Source organism: Oryctolagus cuniculus, chromosome 4 (assembly GCF_051225735.1).
Source record: "Oryctolagus cuniculus isolate XC-2025 breed Fujian yellow rabbit chromosome 4, ASM5122573v1, whole genome shotgun sequence".
Lineage (NCBI taxonomy): Eukaryota > Metazoa > Chordata > Mammalia > Lagomorpha > Leporidae > Oryctolagus > Oryctolagus cuniculus.
In genome coordinates, this window is record NC_142870.1 from 30,753,780 (window position 1) to 30,776,118 (window position 22,339).

The 22,339-nt window shown below is 37.5% G+C and overlaps 1 long non-coding RNA gene across 32 annotated transcripts in view; it reads right to left on the bottom strand.

The window, feature by feature from the left end:
• The window catches only part of LOC103350594 (uncharacterized), a 647,925-nt gene that overhangs the window by 483,581 nt on the left and 142,005 nt on the right, over window positions 1–22,339 (bottom strand). The window lies entirely within an intron of this gene.

A 22,339-nucleotide genomic window follows, 5' to 3' on the forward strand; every position in this document is an offset into this window, starting at 1 on the left:
CATACTTATGCATACAAACACATATATTTATAGTTCAAATAAGTTATCTGTATATGCATGACTATAAAACATAATTCCCTACTGCTTTTCATTTACATACTTTCCAAACAATGAATTGAATTTAAATTGAGGCTGGATCAAAAATTTAAAGTCATTAGAGAAAAAAATTCAGTACAATCATCTTCTAAAGTTTGATAAACTTTCCAGTCTCACATTCATCATTCCCATACTTGATTCAACAAAAATAATTTTAGAAATTTTCTTTGTTCAGAGTCTTTGAAAGTAATTCACTCAAGTGTTAAAGAAACAACAGTTTTTTTGTATTCATAATTCATAATTTTACCTAATTTTTAGTAGATTCCATAACTGCCATAGGTAAGCTTGGAAGCAAACATAATTAAGATCAATAGATGCTTATTGTATTGAATTTACCATATTCAGTCAACACCTTGTACATGTTAATGCAATTGTCTTCTCCCTGTTTTTATGCTCAAGGTCCCAGCCAAGTACCATCCAATCACACTGTTGTATTTGAGTTAAATGAATGGTTTGGGGGAGGGTTCCAAGAAGGCAGAAGAGTGACAAGACAGTCTGAATCACGAATGGCAAAGTTAATATTTAAAAATAGGGTTGAAACTACATGGCTGAATGTAGTTTCATGGAGAATTCTCAGTGGGAAACCCAGCAAGAATAGCAGAGATCGTCCAGGTCCACACCGAAAGAACGAATAGAAAAAAAAAAAAAAAAAAACAGCAGAGACTCTTTCCCAGAGAGGAGAGCGCCAGCCCTGGTGGACCAGGTGAGGAGGAATCTGCAGGTCCACAGAGCTGTAGGTAGAAGTGGGAGGGAAAGTTGGGGAAGTCACAGGGAGGTAACACACCTCTCCCCTCACACCCTGCAGAGACAGACAGCCACCAGGAGAAGCCATTCTTCCTATTTTTGGATACTGGCAGATGGCTGCTGTCCCCACTTCCCATGTGCATGCCCAGCAATAGTGGGGGTCAATTCACCCCCACTGAAACAGCAAGGGACACGACAATTTAGAATTCTTCCCCCTCCATGCAAACTGTACGGCAAGAAGAAGCCCTGCCTGTAGAAGTCTTACCTTGGATACTTGCTCCACCTTGGAGTACTGAACAGAGTAACTAGGCCACACTCAGCACAAACCTCTAGGCACTTACTGAAAGTATAGACATCCCACTAAGCCACAAATACTAAAAACAAAGATAAAAGCAACCAGACCAAAAAAACAAAACAACAACAAAAAACTACATAGATGCTGAAAAACAGAGGAAGAAACCTAACTGATAATAAGGAAGACATTATGAGCCCCCCTAAAGGAACTCTACAACACTTTAATGGTAGAAGGTGAAGAGGAAGAGATTGAGTATATGCCAGAAATGGAATTCATAAAATTAATCATCAGTGCATGGAACTTTCTTTAGGATTGACCACATGCTAGGCCATAAACCAAGTCTCAACAAATTCAAAGTCTAAATCATACCACACATATTCTCTCACAACAATGGAGTGAAGTTGGAAATCAGCAAGTCAGGAATCTCTGGAACATATGCAAACACATGGATACTGAAAATCATGTTCTTGAATGAACAGTGGGTCACTGAAGAAATCAAAAGACAAATTTCTGGAAACAAATGAAGATGACACTACAATGTATCAAAACTTATCGGATACAGCAAAAGCAGTGTTAAGAGGAAAGTTTATAGCTATTGGTGTATACATCAAGAAATTAGAAAGGCACCAAATAAGTGAGCTATCAATGTATCTCAAGGACCTAGAAAAACAACAGCAAACTAAACCCAAAACTAGTAGGAGAAAAGAAATAATTATAATTAGACAAGAAATTAACAAAATTTAAACCAATAAAGAAATACAAACATTAGCAAAACGAAGAGCTGGTTTTTCAAAAAAATAAATAAAATTGACACAACATTGGCCCAACTAATGAAAAAGGAGCAGACTCAAATTAATAAAATCAGTGATGAAAAAGGAAATGTAAAACTGACACCACAAAAATAAAAAGAATCATCAGAAATTACTACAAACAACTGTACACCAAAAAAACAGGAAACCTAGAAGAAATGGCTAGATTCTTGGGCACATATAGCCTATGTAAATTGAGTCATGAAGACATAGAAAACCTAAACAGACCGATAATCAAGACAGAAAAACTTGAATCAGTAATAAAGACCCTCCTAAAAAAGAAAAGCCCAGGACTGGATGGCTTCACTACTGAATTCTACCAAACATTTAAAGAACTAACACCAATTCTCAAGCTATTCAAAAACAATCGAAAGTGAGGGAGTTCTCCCAATTCTTTCTATGAAAACAGCATCACCTTAATTCCTAAACCTGAAAAATACAACAGAGAAAGAAAACTACAGACCCAATCTCTCCGATTAACATAAATGCAAAAATTTTCAACAAAATACTAGCCAATTGAATCCAATAACACATCAGAAAGATCATCCACCTGGACCAAGTGTGATTTATTCCCAGTATGCAGGGACGGTTCAACATTTGCAAATCAATCAATGTGATCCATCAGATTAACAAAGATTAACAAATTAAAGAAGAAAAACCATATAATTATCTCAATAGACACAGTGAAAGGATCTGACAAATCACAACACCCTTTCATAATAAAAACTTTAAGCAAATGAAGGAACATTTCTCAACATAATCCAGATAATTTATGACCAAACAACAGCCAGTGTCCTATTGAACAGAGAAAAGTTGGAAGCAATCCCACTGAGATCCAGAACCAGACAATGTTTGCCCGCTCTCACCACTGCTTTTAAAGATAGTCCTGAAAGTTCTAGCCAGAGCCATTAGATAAGAAAAAGAAATCAAATGGATACCAATTGGGAAAGAGGAAGTCAAACTATATTTGCACATGACATGAATCTAAACATAGGGGATCCAAAAGACTCTACTAAAATCAACCACTGGAGCAAGGACAGTCTCTTCAATAAATGGGGCTGGAAAAAAGTATTACCACCTACCAAAGCATGAAGCAAGACCTTTATCTGACACCTTTCACCAAAATCAACTCAAAATGAACTAAAGACCTAAATCTATGACATGACACCATGAAATTATTAAAGAACATTGGGGAAACCCTACAAGACATTAGCATAGACACTGAATTCTTGGAAAAACCCAGAGACATAGACAATAAAGCCAAAATCAACAAATGGAATTACCATAAAATGAGAAACTTCTGCACTTCAGAAGAAACAATCAGTAAAGTGAAGAGACAATCAACACAAAGGGAGAAAATATTTGCAAACTATACAACTGATAAGGGATTAATAACCAAAATATGCGAAGAGATCAAGAAATTAAACAATAACAAAACAAACAATCCCATTAAGAAATGGGCAAAAGCTTAAACAGACATTTTTCAAAAGAGGAAATCCAAATGGCCAACAGACACATGAAAAAATGTTCAGGATTGCTAGCTGTCAGAGAAATGCAGATCAAAACCACAATGAAGTTTCACCTCACCCCAGTTAGAATAGCTTTCATACCAAAATCAACAAACAACAAATGCTGCTGAGTATGTGGGGGAAAATGCACCCTAATCCACTGTTGGTGGGAATATAAACTGGTAAAGCCACTATGGAAGACAGTGTAGAGTTACCTCAGAGGTCTGAATATAGACCTACCATAGGAAGCAGCCATCCCAGTCTTGGGAATGTAGCCAAGGGAAGTGAAATCAGCAAATAAAAGAGCTATCTGTATCTGCATGTTTACTGCAGCTCAGTTCACAATAGCAAAGACATGAAATCAACCCAAATGCCCATCAACTGAAGACTGGATAAAGAAATTATGGGATATGTACACAATGGACTACTATACAGCAGTAAAATAAAAATGAAGTCCAATCATTTGTAACAAGATGGATGAAACTGGAAAACATCATACTTAGTAAAATAAGCCAGTCCCAAAGGAACAAATTCTTTATGTTCTCCCTGACCTGCAATAGCTGATAAAGCACCTAAAAGACAACATGTAGAAATGAAACCAACACTTTCAGAAGCAATGATTTTGAACAGCCCTTTTCCTGACTATTGAGGAACAACTTCTTATTCTATACTTTTGTTTATCTTTTCCTTTATAATATTTTCCTTATTTTTTCTCTTTCATATGATTCATTGAACACTATATGTGACAAAAGTTAATCATATATGCATAAAATTATTTGAAAATCGATCTTAGTAATAACAAGAGAATAGGAAAAGGAAGAGTGGGGGTGTGAGTGGGAGGGCAGGCACAGTGGGAAGAATTACCATGATCTTAAAGTTGTAATTGTGAAATGTATGAAGCTTGTAACTGCAAAGCAGTATAGTCCTACATACATTCATATGGACTTACTTCTAAGGGTACAGCTTAACAACTAGCCATAAGATCCCATAGTCCCTTAAGGCAGCTGATAAAAACAGCAGCTTGGGGCCAGTGCTGTGGTGTAGTGGATAAAGTCGACGCCAGCAGAGCCAGCATCTCATATGGCTGCTGGTTTGAGACACAGCTGCTCTACTCCTGATCCAGCTCTCTGCTATGGCCTGGAAAAGCAGCAGAAGATGGCCCAAGTCCTTGGGCTCTGGCACCCACGTCGGAGACCCCGAAGAAGCTCTTGGCTCCTAGCTTTGGATTGGCGCAGCTCCAGCCATTGCGGCCATTTGGGGAGTGAACCAGTGGATGGAAGACCTCTCTCTCTCTCTCTCTCTTGCTCTCGCTCTCACTCTCGCTCTCTCTCTGCCTCTCTGTATAATTCTGACTTTCAAGTAAATAAATAAATAAATAAATAAACAAATTAAAAAAAAAAAAAACCAGCAGCTTAAGTGTTATAAAGATCAAATGGGTAGGATTAAGTGGTAAAGTGACCAAATAGATATGATCAAGTGTTCAAGTAATCACATAAATAGGACTAAGTAGTTTGGAAACAACAATAGACAGAATTAAAAAGGAGTGAAGGTGGCCAGTGCCCCGTGGCTCAATAGGCTAATCCTCCATCTGCGGTGCTGGCACCCCAGGTTCTAATCCCGGTTGGGGCGCCGGATGCTGTTCCAGTTGCTCCTCTTCCAGTCCAGCTCTCTGCTGTGGCCAGGGAGTGCTGTGGAGGATGGCCCAGGTCCTTGGGCTCTGCACCCACAAGGGAGACCAGGAGGAAGCACCTGGCTCCTGGCTTCGCATCAGCGCAGTGTGCCGGCTGCAACACGCTGGCCGTAGCGGCCACTTGGGGGTTGAACCAACGGAAAAAGGAAGATCTTTCTCTCTGTCTCTTTCTCTCTCTCACTATCTAACTCTGCCTGCCAAGAAAAATTAAAAAAAAAAAAAAAAAAAAAGAGTGAAGGCTCCTACATGGGAAGCAGTCCATTCAGCAGACTCATAAAATCACAATTGCTTTAAACAACACTCCGTCCTTAGAATCAGCCCTTAGTACACTCCAGTCTGACTGGAAAGCCCAGAGGGAGCATTTCAGGCATGGAAAACCAAGACACTCTGGCAAAAAAAGTCTTACATATTGGACTCCTCTGGGTGAGACCCTAGTGGAAAGAAGTGGCCAACAAACAAGGATGTACTTTTCTCTGAAAGGAGGAGAGAACTTTCACTTTGTTTATAACCTTGTGGAGCAAGTGGACCCAAAAGGATTCCATAGCTGAGGCAGCTCACGTCAAGAGCCTTGCATGATCGCTAACATCATACTTAAGAGTGTTATTTTTAAAATAAATAACAAGAGTCCCTGTGCACTAACTTCCCATGCAGGACCTCGGTCCCCAAAGAGTTGTATCATGAGACTTAATAGTAGAACTTGTTCTCAAGAATCAATTCCTTTAAGTATATTAAATGGAGGATACTATTATATCTCATAAGTTATAGTTATGTCTAAGAGCTCACAAAAGATGTGTCATCCTTGGGTTCTTCTTTAAAGACAATCAAGTCTCTAAAAGGAAAGAAGGGGAGGAAGGAAGGGAAAAGAGGAAGGGGAAAAAAAGAAAACAAAATCACCTTCAAGAAGCAATAACATAGAACAGCCCTTGTCAAGACAGTTGAGGAACGGTTCTCTTAGTTTTTTTATTCCATTCTTTCTTTATTTTTCTTTTTTCTTTGTCAGACTAAACAGGAAAGGGAGGAGGAAGGGGAGGAATGGGTGGATAGGTGGGTATGGTGGGAAGAATTACTATGTTGCATTTATAAAATACATACATACATATATATATATATATATATAAATCCCAATGTTGCATTTATGAGATACATACAAATAAAAATAAATGAATGTCTAGGAAATGTAGTTGGTATGACATTTATTAATTTCATTTGTGCAAGGTATCTTATCAGAAGTTATCAACATGTTATACTTTGTCTTGACGGCTACATGAGTTACTGATCCAGAGAATATTCTAAAACTTTATTGCAGTTTAAAAGATCATGACAATATTTTTTTAACTTTTCATAGTATATAAAAAGCAATATTACAACAGATTTGAGTCATGATTATTTTAAAAGAAAAACATCCCAGTTTGACTTCTCTCCTCCATTGTTTTCAACTGCCTGCACAACTTGCTTTCTTACCTTTCTCCCACTTTTCAGAGCAATTTGCAAACATTATTTTCATTTCATCTCACTAGCACCAGCTCCTTTTGTGACTAACGTGTCTCTTCAGAAGTATGCACCCTTCTTGCTATTTTCAATTGAACATCGATATACTTTCTTTTCCTTAAATTTTCCCCATAGTAGTCTTTCCTTTTTCATTCCCCAATTTCAGTTCAAAACCAAATCCCATTGCAAATTGTGCTATGTCAGAAGGGACATATTTTTCCACTGCATTTTGTGCTTCAATTGAGCTCTTACCCATCAGTCTCTTTAACAGGTGCTCTCCCTTGTTCTAAACTGACTCCTCATTCTCCACACACAACCTTGTCCATCCCCCAAAACAATAAGAAGTCAAGGAGCCACTGGACCAAGATCCTTTGCCTCTTGAATTGGTTGAGACTGAAAACTGTCAGGCAGTGCTGTTAGCAGAGTGTTCCGAAAACAGGACAGGTCAAACACTTGCCCTAGTCATTGTTCTTTTCTTCCTCAGAGTTTACTGTTAGTAAGTTGGGTTCCATGTTTTATCTACCTCTCTTGAATTCCTAGACTACCTATGCCTATATGCATTGACAACTTCCCACATAAAATAAATATTTTTTCCTAAAGTATTCACAACAGAATTTTTACCAATTTGGCAAAAATGTCCATGAACTAGAAAGTCCATGGTCTATATTTTGCAGATGACTGTAGAAATAACTGTTCCCCCCCCCCAAAAAAAAAGACCTAAATGAAAGATCTCCGTAAGTGAGATCCCAGCGGAAAGAACGGGGCCATCAAAGAAGGAGGTACCTTTCTCTGAAGGGAGGAGAGAACTTCCACTTTGACTATGACCCTGTCGGAATAAGATTGAAGTCACCGAACTCAAAGGCTTCCATAGCCTTGGCAACTCATAACAAGAGCCTAGGGAGATTACTGACGCCATAAACAAGAGTGTCAATTTGTTAAGTCAACAACAGGAGTCACTGTGTACTTACTTCTCATGTGGGATCTGTCCTTAATGTGTTGTCCAATGTGAAGTAATGCTATAATTAGTACTGAAACAGCATTTCACACTTTGTGTTTCTGTGTGGGTGCAAACTGATGAAATCTTTACTTAATATATACTAAATCAATCTTCTGTATATAAAGATAACTGAAAATGAATCTTGATGTGAATGGAAGGGTAGAGGGAGCGGGAGATGGGAGGGGTGCAAGTGGGAGGGAAATTATGGGGGGGGGAAGCCATTGTAATCCATAAACTGTACTTTGGAAATTTATATTTACTAAATAAAAAAAAGGGAAAAAAAGAATTCACAAATGAAAAAAAAAAAAAAAAAAAAAGAAATAACTGTTCCCTACTACAAGCCGGTTCCATAGAATGAGATCTAACCTCTGAATTCTCCTGGTCTTATTTTTGGATGAATTCACTAAAATGATCTTAATTTTGACTTTTTATTAGTCCTCTTTTCCCCAATGCTAAACCCACCCCCAGGCTGCTACTGGGATCTAAGTTTCTTCATTTGTCCCCTATCACTCTCCTGGGATTTGCTACATCTATATGGAATGGGTCTCCAGACCTCCCATCTAACACTGACTCCATTTGACTATACTTTTAAACTCATAGCCATATGTCCCAAACCTGTTCATTATTCAAGGCCAGCCAGGTGTTTTTCCATTGTATGCATTGCTATTACACTAATTGTTTTTATTATAACACCATTCAGAGTGTTCTTGCCTTATACTTAACTAAAATCTTTAATTTGGTAACAATTTATACTCTGAATTAGTATATTTATATTTATATTCTGCCTATCTACAATAGATTAAAGAAATTCAGTTAGTTAACCCTTCTTCATTTCACTTAGATACTGGTGAGCAGGTCAGAGTGGCTGCAAATGATCAGGGATATAACAAGTCCTGATTTGTTGATACATAATGTGCAGCATTCCCTCTCTTAAATTAAAATGTGGGGTAACCCAAAGAAATTACTCTAGATTGAGAGTCATTACTTGAGAAAATTGAAGAGAAATAGGAGAAAATTCACATTTTATTTTAAATGAACTAAAATTATAGAGGAACTTCTTGAGAGAGGAAATCCTGTCTTAGTTATCTGTGTATTCCTGGGTCTAGCAAATATCATGGAAAGATAAGATGCTGCAAAATTAATGATGAATATGAAATTTTCCCTAATTTTACAAATAAAGCCACTGGCTTAAAAATAGATTCAAAAGAAAGGCAATCCACCTAAATTTTCCTGAAATGATTAATATTATTTTGAAATTATATAATTTATTAATAATTAATTTTAAAAATTCCAAGGAGTACATGTCTTGGTTCCTCTTATTTCATGATACATTCTGGAATTTTTTAAACCACAGACTTCATTTTATCTTGTTATAACTTAAAATACTTCAGTAACTTATACAGGTGAAATAGGAAATTTTCCACAGTGTATAGGAAATTACACATACACACACACACACACTCACATAACTATATCTATCCTTACAAAACTACTTCAAAAATTCATGGAAAATAGAATTAAAAGAAAGGTTTAATTTGGGACAAAACATTTTTTAAAATCGATGTATAATTTTTTTTTCTGCTCTCAACTTTCTTTTTTTTTTTTAAACTTTTATTTAATGCATATAAATCTCCAAAGTATGACCTATGGATTACAATGGCTTCCCCTCCATACCGTCCCTCCCACCCACAACCCTCCCCTTTCCCACTCCCTCTCCCCTTCCATTCACATCAAGATTCATTTTCGATTATCTTAATATACAGAAGATCAGCTTAGTATACATTAAGTATGGATTTCAACAGTTTGCTCCCACACAGAAACATAAAGTGAAAAATAATAGATGATTTTTTTAAATGATGATGAAATCAGAGCAGACCTATTGTCATGTTTAATCCCAGTGAGAGTCAAGTTGGGAGTTGATAATTTTTTTTTTTTTTTTTTTTTTTTTTTTACAGAGGATCAGTTTAGTATGCATTAAGTAAGGATTTCAACAGTTTGCACCCCCACAGAAACACAAAGTGAAATATATTGTTTGAGTACTCGTTATAGCATTAAATCTCAATGTACAGCACATTAAGGATAGAGATCTTACATGAGGAGTAAGTGCACAGTGACTCCTGTTGTTGACTTCACCAATTGACACTCCTGTCCATGGCATCAGCAATCCCCCTATGCTCCAGTCATGAGTTTCCAAGGCTATGGAAGCCCTCTGAGTTCTCCGACTCTTATCTTGTTTAGACAAGGTCATAGTCAAAGTGGAGGTTCTCTCCTCCCTTCAGAGAAAGGTACCTCCTTCTTTGATGACCCGTTCCTTCCACTGGGATCTCACTCGCAGAGATCTTTTGCCAGAGTGTCTTGGCTTTCCATGCCTGAAACACTTTTTTATAATACACATTTTTCCATATAGTTTCTCATAACATCTCATATATGTGTACATTGTGTATAGTATCACATCCATATATCAAGCACCAACGTTGCCCTAATTTTCTGCTTATAACTAGTCATTTCTAATAATCCAATAAATAATTACATGTATTTGCTAATTACATAACAGTGATCAGAAAGTTAATTATATTAAGTAAGCATTGATCATTTTATCTATTTACAGGACAAAAGAGTTCTAAATGTTGATGAAAGTGCTCTAAACTTAGATAACTTGGGCCATATTATTACAACATTTTTCCCTATGTAATTTCTAGTGTGTAGCTAATACAAATGAATATTGATTGTAAAAAATCTTGCTAACTTGTGTTGCAATATCCTGCCTTCAAAAACGTGAAATCTAATCTCACTATTTTGCATCTGGCAGACAAGAACATATTAAGATGAAAACAGTAAGGAAGACAATTGTTAGTGGCTACAAGATACCAAAATTTAACATAGAAAACAATGCTATCAAAGAATACCACATGTTATTTCAAGCATTAAGATGTTTTCCTCTTTTTTGAGAGACATATTTAACAGAAAATGGAATGAAATTTCTGCTAGGAAGAGGACTGTGTCAGCAATAAAAAAGAGTGTAAGAGAAACTTAAAATACCCAGAAGAAGCAAACAATTAGAGACCTGAATGCAAAATTTAGCAAAGAGCTGAAGAGAAATAGGACTTTTTCTTCAAATTACAAATTATGAGATGTGAATGCAGAAATCAACTACACCTTTCAGGATAAAAGGTAAGAGATGCAAAACAAAGCAAGTTAATGCAATTGCAAGGCCAGAAGGAAATTATAAAGAAGCATTTGTATCCTTGGATGAAAGCCAAACTAATAAATAATAAATAGCAATATTCCTTAGAAAAATAAATACAAGAGAAATGGACCTGATTGAAAACAAATAACAACAATGACAGCCCCAAAGATCTAAATTAGATGTTTTAGAGTCATCACAGGACCAATAAATTAACAGAAGTAGTGAATATTTTATATAAAAGATATGTTAAGGTCTTGAAAGAATAGGAAATGTCACAAAGTAAGTCAAAATCAAAAGGCCTGGCCATAGTTTCTCCATATCTAATATTATTCAGTTTAAGAGGAAATATGCAAATATCCAAGCATCAAAGACAAAAAAGTGAGAAAAACCAAGTACTGACTGCTCTATAATGTGAAATGTATGAATAAATGGAATATAAAAGATAATATATTTATTCCAAATAAACTCTATAAATTGTTTATAACTGTGTATTTCTTTCGTTAGAAATACCCATTTCCTAGAAGTTACATGATTTAAACCAGCAAATTCACTAGGGACTGGCAGGTATTAAAAAAAATGGCAGAATGCAGTAAGGACTCACTGAAAGTTTTACTTCCCTAGTATTTTTATGACTTATTTTCCTTATTTACAACTATGAAAATGATTTATAATCCCAACCAACAATCCCCCCCCCAAAAGAAGTCAAATGAAAAATCTTGAATTTTTAATATTAATTCTTTAAAAATTCTGTATTGAAAAATAATATCTGAAACACATTTCACAGCTATTTTATAAAGTCAGGCCCAATCTAGTACTGGGGAATGTAGTTCCCTAACTGGTTCTCTTCTATGGGGCTCTATCTTATACTATGTAGAATAGACATGATAGTTTGTCACTAAACCACCCTCATTACCACTTTTTTTTACCTACATGGGTTCCTTTATACTATACACATTCGAGAACCGCAGCACAAGTTCCATTCCATGGTGCACTTCTTCCCCTCCATCCCCATGCTGAGCCCACAGTTGGGTTTCTTATATTTACTGGAAGTCTTCTGCAACAACTGGATTCTTTTATAATTTTCACCAAGAACCTGACCCAGTTGCATCCATTTTGCTGCAAATTAAAGAATATCATATATATATGATATATATATATATATATATATATATATACACACACACCACATTTTCTTTATCCATGCATCAGATGTTGGACACCTTGGTTCCTTCCAAATTTTGGCTATTGTGAACAGTGCTGCTATATACATGGTGGTGCAGGTATCTCTTTGATACACTGTGTTCAAGTCTGTTGGGTATAACCCAGTAGTGGGATTGCTGGACCATATAGTAAGTCAATTTCTAGTTTTTTAAAGAATTCTCCACACTGTTTTCCACAGCAGATGCACTAATTTTCATTGTCACAAGCAGTGTATAAAGTGTTCCCCTTTCAAGCTGAACCCAGAAAGACAAATACTGTAGGTTCTTCCTTATATGTGGGAGCTAAAATTTTAAAAGCAAACAAAAAAGAAAGTATCAGTAGCTATGGCAATCAGATCAAGAAGTTTCTTCAGAAAAGGTACATACTGTTATGTTTTAATTACCATCACTTTCTTGGGATATTTTTCCATCTAGGTAAAGACAATGTATGATGATCTTTTTTTTAATATTAATTTTTTTTACTTGAAAGGCAAAGTTTCGGAGACAGGAGAAGAGACAGAGACAGAGAGAGAGAGAATCTTCTATCCAGGGGTTCACTACGCCAAAAGACTGCAGCCAGTGCTGGACCAGGCAGAAGCCAGGAGGCAGGAACTTCTTCTGGGTCTCCCACGTAGGTGCAGGAACCCAAGCACTTGAGTCATTTTCTGCTGCTTTCCTGGACTCATTAGCAGGGAGCTAGATCAGAAGCAGAGCAGTCAGATTTCAAATTGGCACCTGTATGGGATGCTGAGGCTTAACCTGCAACCCCACAATGCCAGTCCCCATGTATGACCATCTTAACTGTATTAACCCTTTTAAATGGGGGAGTATTGTATTATGGATAGACTGCAAAGTTCGCCTTCAGGGAGAAAGCCACTGTTTATTTCCTACCTCTATCATTTCTTCTCAGTCATTCACACCTCCCAGAAGTCTCTGCCCACCACACTCCTTCTTCAGACTGGAACAATCCCCACCATCACTTGCCCATCTCCCCACTCCTTGAACGTTCCTCTCCCTGAAGCCCACACTCCCAATTAATATACTACATCTTCTGTAAAGCCCTCTGAGTGGTATACTATGTCCATTTTACCTTCATTGATAATGTAATGTAATGATAATGTAATACTCGGTCTCTACCTTCCATGAAATCACATGCTGTCTACTTTATTCACTTTTGCATCCCAAATATCTCTCACAATGTATGATATGTAGTAGGTCTTTAACATACATTCTCTTCTATTATAATTTTTTTTAAAAAATAGATTTATTTGTTTTTTTGGAAAAGCATGGTCAAATAGAGAGGAGAGACAGGCACACATACAGAGAGAGAGAAAGAGAGATCAATCTTTCACTTGCTAGTTCACTTCCCAAATGGCCACACGACCAGGTCTGGGCAAGGCCAAAGCCAGGAGCCTAGAACTCCACCCGGGTCTCCCATGTGTGAGGTAGGAACATTAGCAGTGAAATGAATCCTAAGTGGTGCAGCCAGGACTCTAATGGGCACCCATACGGGATGGTGGTGTTTGCAGGTGGTAGCTTAACCTGCTGTGCCACAACCCTAGCCCCTTCAATTATAAATTTGTTAAACTGCTCTCAGCTATAGAAAACTCAATATTTAAGAAGGTAGATTAGAAAGAAATTGTGGTGTGGGAATAAATTGTATCTCCTTGGTGCATGGTTCTCTATTGTTCTAAATAATATTAATTCTTTGTGTTAAAAATAGATATTTCCCTGGTGAATTCCCACAGGGTTTTATGAGCCTCTCACATTGTAAGAGTCTATAAGCTCAGTGAGTAGGCTGTATATCATGTTTTCTTTCCTCATCACATCTGGCACAATTCCTTACATGTCTCAAAATACCTTCACAGTACATTTCATAACAGAACACAGAGCTTAAAATACTATATGGGGCAAACATTTTGCATAGCATTTAACAGTTTGGCACTCATATAACCCATATGGTATGCCCGCATTCAAGTCTTGGCTCTGCTCCCAATTCTAGCTTTTTACTAATGCACACCTGGGAGTGAGAAGATGATGGTTCAAGCAGTTGGGTTACTCCTATCCATTTGGTAGACCTAGATTGAGTCCCAGGCTATTGACTTTGACTGTTCTAGTTTTGGGGAGCATTTGGGGAGTGAACCAGTGGATGGCAGATTCTCTCTCTCTTACAAATAAAATAAATAAATATCAAAGTGCTGTGTATAGTGAAGGTTGTAGGAACTATCTTTATTTGCTTTATAGTTGAGAGATGCTCTGGGAAGTATCTACATTAGAAGACACGGAGGGGATGTGAAACAAGGGTGGGACGAAGACTTCATGTCATAGATTTCCAGATTCATGTGGTTTCAACATTATGAACATGTTGTGTATTCAAACTAATTAAAATTCTAAAAATTCTCATTTAAGGAATACCTAAATGTTTAAAAGCAAAAGGATAGTTTTGAGATATTATTTGAAAGATATATAATAGTCTAAGTATCAACAGCAAGAATATATAACAAATATCAAAAAGTAAATAAGAAACAGATAAACAACCTAATAAAAAATTGGCAAGCATATTAGGAAGCAATTAACTATAGAGGATACCTGAATGGTTAATAAAGTTATATTCATATATAAAAATGAATAGAGCACTGTACTCTCTATATAGCTAAGGTACCTAAAGATCATGTTTTGAAGATTCATTAGGAAGTTTTTTTGGTTCTTAGAAATCAAAAATATGCAAATGTAAAAGAACTTTAAAATACCATTTTACTCAACTGTTAACCATTAAAACATTGGGCAATATTAAGTTTTGGAAAGAATGAGGGCAAAAGCGTACTATACTAAATGCTGATGGAAGTAGTGACCTGTACAGCACTCTTGGGGAGTAATTTCCCAATTCTAGAGAGTAGTAAAATTGGGATCACACATGTATCACAAATATACTCTAAGAAAAAATTGATACATATCAACAAGGAGCCCTATACAACTATATTCTTTGCAACACTGAGATATTCAGCACCTGGAAACAACTTCAGTGTCTCTCAAAGTGCAGTGCAGATGCTCTTGGTGTTCTCATACACTCTTGGCACTCACGTTTTCCTTACACATGGAGGGCGTTTCGCTGCAAACATCTGACACTCTGTCTGAGGGTATTCGCTAGTCCAGAACGAGCAAGGGCTGCCTTGACGTGGCTGGGATTGCAGAGCTAATGGTTGCAAGAGTAACCCTCAAGCAATGGTACTTAGTACTTTTGGATACCTATTCCAGCTTTCTTTTATTTCTTTTTAAAAAGTGACTGCAATTAAGAAATTTTAATGATTTATTTATTTGAGAGGCAGAGAGACAAACACAGACAGTCCAGCAGAGTTCCCATCTGCTGGTGAACTCCCCAAATCCCCGCAATGACCTGAGCTGGCCTGGGAAGGGCTGGAGCCAGGAGCCATGAATTCAATCCAGATCTCCCATGTGGGTGGCAGGGACCCAACCATTGGAGCCATCATCACATCATCAATGCCTCTCAGAGTCTACATTGGCAGGAACCTAGAAGCAGGAGCCGAGCCAGCTATTGAGCCGGTTATGCTAATATGGGACAAGGGTGTCTTAATTGGCATTTCAATCACTAGGCCAAATACTTGCCCTGTGCACTCCAACTTTCTTGTCCTCAACCAAGAAAACTCTGAAGTGGGTGATCCCAATGTTAATCAGATGGTGAGAAACCTATAGATGTGATCAGACACGGATTATAAATAGAAATGGTTAGAAGTGAAATTATTATTTCATAATGCTTAAATATTTGGGAGCAGAGAGACACAAGGGAGATTTCATGTGCTGTTTTGCTTTGGGCAATGAGACAGATAAAGGATCGAGATGGAAAAGCTCTGGCAGGGAGATAATGATTTGGTTTTGGATGTGGTAGGTATGAAGTGCCTGTGGCTAATAGGATAGACTAAAGTTGGAGAACAAGAAATGGGCTAGATATTGGTTTCCAGCAGTGTGTGAAGTATGCTGATGGATGAGATGAACAGACAGAGGATAGCAAGAGGGAAAAAAGCAGCCCTACAAGAAGTGAAGAGCTTGGATATTTAAGGAATGAGCAGAAAATGTTCCTGGTGTATATTTGGAAATGAAAGAAAGAGGCTAACCTGGTAAAGAGGAACCCAGTGGCAATAAAGGAAAATAAAATGCTTATTTCATAAATGTTCTGCACAAGGACCTGTTGACAATAGCTTCTGAAAAATCTTTTGCTAGTTTTCAAACTCTAAGATTAATTCCAAGTTGCTACCGCTGCTTCTTCATCTTCTTCCTGATCTTCTTCCTTTCCTCAATTTATTTTCAGAATCTTATTTCTCACTCAGCAAAGTATGCTCTATTGTTACTGTACACTTGAATCCCAAACCACTGAAACGGAAAACTTTAAAAGAAACTGAGATTGTAAATTAGCTACAAAGCCATGAAACAAGACCATCTAAAACATTTACAAAAGACTTGCCATCTCCTTTCTCTTTACTGTTACAGAAACCATCTCTGGGTGATGGGTATTACTGTTTTTTATTTATTTATTTATTTTTATTTTTGACAGGCAGAGTTGACAGTGAGAGAGAGAGAGACAGAGAGAAAGGACTTCCTTTTGCCGTTGGTTCACCCTCTAATGGCCGCCGCGGCCAGCGCATCACGCTGATCCAAAGCCAGGAGCCAGTTGCTTCTCCTGGTCTCCCATGCGGGTGCAGGGCCCAAGGACTTGGGCCATCCTCCACTGCACTCCCTGGCCACAGCAGAGAGCTGGCCTGGAAGAGGGGCAACCGGGACAGAATCTGGTGCCCCAACCAGGACTAGAACCTGGTGTGCCGGCGCCGCAAGGCGGAGGATTAGCCTAGTGAGCCACGGCGCCGGCCCAGGTATTACTGTTAATCAAGCCAAATACAAGTTCTCAGGCTGCTTATCTCTTCTTCTCATCAGTGTTTTTTTTTTCTTCTATTTGTTGAATTATTTACTTAGTGGAGAGTTAAGCTCATGATTATAAAATAAACTGAAAGTATGTCATTGTAAAAATTAAAAGAAAGAATAAGAAAGGAAGAAGAATGGGCAGGAAGGAGGGTAAGGTGGGAAGTATCACTATGATCTTAAATCTCTATATATGAAATACGTGAAATTTGTTCACCTTATATAAATAAAAATTTATGAAAAACAGAATCATGGATCTAGGATAATTATTCTTAAAAATTCTTCCTGATTTATTATGATTCTCTGAATTATATTCACTTGTATTTAATAAGATGCATAGATAGAACAAAACATGGACTCACCTTTTAGACACAGGAACTTTCACACTTGAAAGAAATTTATTTTAGATATCAGAAATAAATCACCGCAAGCAACACAGCTATCTGTTCTGAGAATTATCAAGTATTCATTATGTTTGGTTTGTTGCCCTAATCTTGAATGTATACATTTGGTCTGTTTAAGTACAAAGCTAACTACTTTCCAACATCATTTCATTCAATGACGACAACATCCCCAGGAGACAGGTCTTACTATCAACATTTTTCATGGGAAGAAATAGAGGCTTTAATAGATGACGGCCTGCCTAAGCTAATACAGTTGATAAATGAATCAGGATTCAAATCCAGGTTTTGGGTTCCCAAGCCCCCAGTATAGAAGAATGATTGTCAAGATGGCATTGCAAGAATTTGGTTTCATTCCCCGCCTTTCTTTCCAACATACAACCTCAGTAGATCAATTTTAAAAGAAATCATGTAAAACAAAACTGATTCTTAAAACCAATATAAACAGACCAGATATATAACATAAACACAAAGCGAGACACATTCTAGAGACTGCCTGGTTCTCCAGAGGGGAGGTAAACCGTTCCCTTGGTCTGTAGCGTATCCAGGATGCCACACTTCCCCCACAAGGAGTATTAGCCAGTCATGTTTACCTATCAAAACTTGAGGGTTAAGGGCTGGCACTGTGGCGCAGTGGATTAACGCTCTGACCTGAAGTGCCGGCTGCTTATATGGGCACCTGTTCTAGTCCCGGCTGCTCCTCTTCCAATACAGCTCTCTGCTATGGCCTGGGAAAGCAGTAGAAGATAGCCCAAGTCCTTGGGCCCCTGCACCCACCTGGGAGACCTGGAAGAAGCTCCTAGGTCCTGGCTTCGGATTGGCACAGCTCTGGCCATTGTGGCCAATTGGGGAGTGCACCATTGGATGGAAGACCTCTCTCTCTCTCTCTCTCTCCCTCTCCTCTCTCTGTGTAACTCTGACTTTCAAATAAATAAATAAATCTTTAAAAAAAAAACTTGAGGGTAAGGCAGCAGGAGCTGAATAAATGACTTCCACACCATCCCCACCCCAGAGCCCTGCCTTACGCAGAGCTCTTCTATTAGTGGGGGCAGAGCAAAGAGCCGTTGCCTCACAGTCAGAACCTGGGACTCACTGCTGTTCGAGCAACAAGATCTATGACACCCCCAATATCAAAGATTCTGGACTGGGCCTAGGGAGGATGCAGGGCCAACTCCAAGGCCCCAGGACTAGATGGGAGGGGTCCCAATGAGAGAGAGAGATCAAAACGTCCTTCTCAGTCAAATTGAGCCTAAAAACTGTAACTTCAAGACATGACAGAAATACCACAAAAAGATCACCAGTAAACTAATATTATGAAAACCAACAGTAAATGAAGACATTCTAGACTGCATGAAAATAATGGAGCAATTTCAGAATGCTAGGATCCTCAAAGAGACAAAGCAAAAATTACATGTCTGGGGCCAGCATTGTGACATAGCAGGTAAAGCCAGAACCTAACATCAGCATCCTATACGGATGGCAGTTTGAGTTCCGGCTGCTCCACTTCCCATCCAGGTCCCTGTTAGTGACCTGGGAAAGAGCCGAGGATGAGTCAAGTGCTTGGGTCCCTGCCCTCCACATGGCAGACCTGGAGAAAGTTCCTGATTCCTGGCTTTGGCTCACCTTAGCACCAGCCATCATGTCCATTTTGGGAGTGAATCAGCAAATGGAAGATCTCTCTGTCTCTACCCCTCTCTATATAATTTTGCTTTCAAATAAATAAGTCATTTAAAAAAAATCTCTACAAGGGGCAAGAATATAAGTATGAATAAAACAAGAAATATGGCTGTGAGAAAAATCAATTAGAATTTCCATAAAATAATATATATAGTACAAATTCTGAAACTGTCAAAAAGTAATTACTAAATTAGAAGATACCACTGAGTAATTCACCAAAAGCGCAACACAGATACACACACACACACACACACACACACACACAAAAAGTACAACAAGCAATTTAAAAATATGTATAATGTATTGTGAAACTTTAACATACATCTACTAGAGAGTTTCAAAAGTAGTGATCAGAGTTAATCTTAAAAAAATTTTGAAAAATTCTAAATTTTCATAATTCAAGGAAGATTTGGCTTCCAAGATCCAATTGTCAACAAGATGAATAACCTCCACATGTGCCTCCTCAGGAAGGAGAATAATGAAACTATACTTCCAATTGCTAGGAATGTCCTTTGAGTACTCGTAATTCATCTGGGAAGATAGAATCTAATCTTGTAGATTCTGCTCCATATTTTGATGGAATAAATCATCTTTAAAATAAATTGATCAATGCAATTGAAACAAGAACACAGCTGATACGATATTCATCTTTTAACAGACAAGGCACAAATTCACTGCAACAGATGTCTACAGCTACAAGGGTACAGAGAGAACCTGAAATTTAGTGACCATGAGAATTAAAGTAAATCACTAAGTGTCATAACCCTAGCATATGTCCAGGCTACTCTGTCACTATGGGAGCTCCTAAGTAGAAACAGACTTTCCCCCTCTCTCTCTCCCTAACACACACACACACACACGCACACACAAATCTAGTGTATACAAAAAGCACAATTAATCACCAATGTGGGAAAATTCATATGAAAAACAATGAATTTCCACTCATGATATACTCTGCAACAAGTGCTTCATATTATTGGTGAAGTATTTTTTTCTTGTTTTATTTAGTACTTGTCAGATCCCCTTCCCTTTGTTCTATTTTATCTATACATTTCTTTTAAAATAATTATAGCTCTAAAAGAGAAGGATGCTGCCTTCAGAGGTCAGAGGCATAAGCAGAAGATATGTGCATAGGTCTGTATGTAAATACACACGTGTATGCATTTTCTATACAAATGAGAGAGGCCACCATATATCACTGTTTCCTTGTATTCAACTACATGATCCAAGCTTCTATGGAACATTAGCCTCCTATAAGAAATTATATGCCTTCTGAAAACTATGTTATTAAAATAATGCCTCATTTGATTTCAGTTTTTAAAAGATGCCTCTATCTCAGCAACTGATCACTAAGTAGGAATGAAAAGACAGAATCAGTGTTAGAGATGAAATGGTGGGAAAACTAAGCCATTGACTTTCCTATCTTTTGTTTGCCACAACTTACTTCCATTAGAGGGAACACCATTCTCCTTTAGCCCCTCCCTATAGCATAGTAACTTCCTGAGTTGTGGGTAGATTTTATAACCAAGAAAAATAATGAAGCTTCCTTTAATTTCTGGTTTTTGAATTCGACTGCGGGGGCGGGAGTAGGGAGGGGGTAAACTTTTTTATTTTCAGTCTTAATACCAAAGAGAAAAATTTTCAAAAGGTTGATCTCTTGGCCGAGCTTTTCATACATTATTAGCCATACCTTAATGCTATTTGCTGGGATATATTAAAAGATAAAACAAAACAACACACATGCTCTTTCTTAATGGTTATCATATCATCATAACAAAAGATCGTCTTAAAAATCTCTTTAGATAATTCTTATATGAACATTAATTTGCAAAGCACAGATTTTCATTCAAATGAAAACTTGAACATTTTCTCCTACAAACAAAAAGATTTTCACTTTCCTACAGCATGAATAAACAGCCAGGAGCTGTGCATGCGGGCAAGAAAGAATGAATGTTAACAGGTGACGAGAACATAATGAACTTGTTCTCCTAGAAAAGGATTTGTCAGTCCCATTTTGCACTTGTTGAAGGAATCTTGTATCAAATTCTAGAAGCTATTCTAAAATAAGCATTCTTCTTCTACTTAAGTAGTTCTGTGAACACCAAGAATATTACTCAGTTCTGCAGCAGTTGATAGAGTTCCATAAATCTTTGCATTTACTAAGTAATGCTTCAAAATTGCCTTATAAATGAAAGCATGTTCATTCTTCCTTAAAAGCTTTCCTTCCTTTATTGTAAAGTTTTATAGCTTCACAATTACTCTAATATATTCTTTCAGCTTGTTAATTTACTTCAGCAAACAGAAGGCATAAATCTCCAAGTATAAGGAGCTTAGTCTACTAAATTTTATTCTTAAAACAAGTATACAAAACCTGTAACACACAGCTGCACCTTAAAAAGTTGACAGGAAGGTGCAGCACACAATAGCAAAGCCGAATTCTATCAAACCAGTCATTGGGATACAAATTTTTCACTTCAATCAATTTAGCAACATCTAATGCAGATCTTGTTAATAAGAGCAGCCTTTAAACAAAGTCAATAACAACAATATTTTCACATTCAATAGAACTGTAATACTACATTTGCAGTTTTGCATAAGAAGGATATTTACTTCTGTTAATATTTCTAGACATGCTGTCTACAGGCTCTGATTTTTTTTGAGATCAGAAGCACATTTAAAGTTGGATGATAAGTATGACTACACTAGGAACTAAGCACAATTTACACTCTGAGATACATTTTTCCTGAAAACATAAGACTACTAACTTCCAAAATATTTGCCTTGAAATAAAAACTACTCAGCATTCTTCCAAGATGGTCTTTAAAAAATAAGTATGCAAAGTTTCTACAGTGAAATGTGAACAAACAAGGCAAAAAGAAACAAAAGAAGTTTGCATGTTGTTTCTCAAAAGAAGTTTGAGCAATCCTTTGCCAGGAACAACACAGAGAAACTCTAAGAAGGGAACTGCTGGAATCAAAACACACTTACTTTTTAAATATGTAAAGATGCACTCCCTCCCCACCCCCCTGTTTTAGGTTAAAAATGGGCACACCACTGTCTTGCGGGCGGTCAGATAAGGCAGGGGCCCTGACCCTTCCCTGGCCAGAAATTGTCGCACAAAGCTCTTTTCATGCACACGGGGCCACACAGACCCGAGATAAGGCGGCAAAACATGAAGCCGAGTAGTACCGGATAAAATGTTTACATATAGCCGTCACCCCGTCGTCCCTGCATCACCATTCCACGCATGCTTTGCACACAAAAATATTGATTCTGGGTGCAGAGACGCGCGCTTTAAACAAAAGGACAGTTTTAAGCA